We start from the raw sequence: 2,192 nt of genomic DNA on the forward strand, positions 1-2,192 counted from the left end.
TTCAATATGTATGCTGAGCAAATAATATGAGAAGCTGGGTTCTATGAAGGAAAATGTGGCGTCAGGATTGGAGGAAGACTTATTAACAACCTGAGATATGCAGATATGTTGCTTAATGCCTATAATTCATACAATTGGATGACATTTTGTTTTGTTGTACATAAAGGTGCCAGAGTCAGAGTAAATTCAACCTCAGCTATTGATCTATATCAATAGATTTTAGAAACTATTTATCAAGTTCCATAATTGCATTGAATAAATTCACCCCCAACTGTCACTATAGGTCAGAACAGACTCGATGGCATTTAATAATAGCAACCAAAAAGACCTGGTAGTGTAATGGGTTGTACTTTGGACTGCTAACCTCAAGCTCAGCAGTTCGAGTCCACCAGGTGCTCCACAGGAGAAATATGAGGCTTTCTGCTTCCGTAGAAATTCAGCCTTGGAAACCCTATACAGGGTCATTATGAATCACAATCGATTCCCTGGAACACTATCTTCATCATCATCTTCATTATCATTCTCTTCTCAGGGTCCCTGGTGGTGCAAGCGATAAACCCACTCTGCTGCTAACTGTAAGGCAAGAGTGTTGGGGCCACCCTCTTTCTTCTGAGCAACCTCAGAGGAAAGACCTGAGAATCTAATTCCACAAGATTAGTCACTGAGAACCCTGTGGAGCACATGTCTACTCTGACATACATGGGGCACCCTGATTGGAAACTGCTTATGAAAAGTCATCCACTAAAAACCCTTTAGAGCACAGTTCTACTCTCACACACACAGGGGTGCTATGAGTGGAATCTACTCATGAAAAACCAGTCACTGAGAACCCTGTGGAGCACAGTTCCACTCTGACACACATGGGGCACCATGGGATCACAATGACTCAAAAGGAACTGGTGGAAGTCTCTTCTCCTCTTGGCTAAAGTGTTTATAGTCAATCCTTTTTTATAACTTTTTATTGTAAGTTGAATGGAGGTTTGCAAAGCAGATCATCAGTACATTTTGTTTCATCTCCATGACAGCAATCTGCTCAATATAACATTATTTATCCTTCTTCCTCCTTGTCTTTCTTGTTTCCATTCCTTCTTCTTTCTGAATTTCTTTCCCAACCCTTCTGAATTTTGTCCTTGGGTTAATGCTGCCCTTTGGATCTTGAATGAATGAGCATTCCATGGTGTGCATACCACACAATGGGGTTGTCGTCCATAATTACCTATGTATTGCTTGACTGAAAATTGACCCATAAGGTGAATTCAGGTTCAGACCTGAAGTGTGATTGAGGGCCATGGTCTCTGGATTACATAGTCTCTAAGGGTCGCTATGGGTCGGACCCGACTCGATGGCACTTAACAACAACAACAACAATCTAACCTATAAACTTGGTCTTTTTTTTATTATGATGATTTTTTAATTTTGGTACATATTTTTTTAACTAAAGTGAAGCATATACGTCACCAGTCCCATGAGTGTTTTTCTGACCTTTCAGCCTGGCTGTGTTGAGTCTAACACAAGCCTTTCAAGAGGTGTTTGTTCAACCCATTCAGCTATAAGCAAAGCAACAGTATTTTGGTCTTTGCTATCTCAGTGCAATGTACAGTCCTTCATAGAACAAATGATTCATAAATGTCTACTTAATTAAACTATAAAGTTATCTTAATAACTCAGAGGTCCTAGGGTTGAGGTCTTGGCTAAGCCAATATCATTCACTAAAAATTATTTAAGAACAGCCAAGGAACCTAAATTGTAGGCGTTCATTATTTCTAACACAAAGTAAGAACTTTGATGGGCAATTTTCTCTGGGTATCATGTATAAACTATGTGTAAGCCAGTTTCATGTATAAAGCATTATCATATGGCTAACCTTGACCCACAGAGACCCCCAAGTGTACCAGTGTTGAGCTGTGTTCTGTAAGATTTTCAGTGGTTGAATTGTCAGAAGTAGACCATGGAATCTTGCCGGGGTCTGGCCTTGGCAAGGGGGTGGGTACCCAAAGATGGGGTGTCCAGTGATGATGGCGAGAGAGAGAGAGAGAAAAAACAGACACAAAGAAAACAGAGAAAACCGATACAAAGAAGACAGACACACGGGCTTGATGCAAGCTGCTAGACAGACTGCTCAGTGACTGACATTTTCCCTTCTCGGACTAACTCTAGGTGGGATGTCTGGAGAGGCGAGAGTGAAAGAATCA

The sequence above is a fragment of the Chrysochloris asiatica genome, unplaced genomic scaffold, assembly GCF_000296735.1.
Source record: "Chrysochloris asiatica unplaced genomic scaffold, ChrAsi1.0 scaffold00025, whole genome shotgun sequence".
NCBI classification, from domain to species: Eukaryota; Metazoa; Chordata; class Mammalia; order Afrosoricida; family Chrysochloridae; genus Chrysochloris; species Chrysochloris asiatica.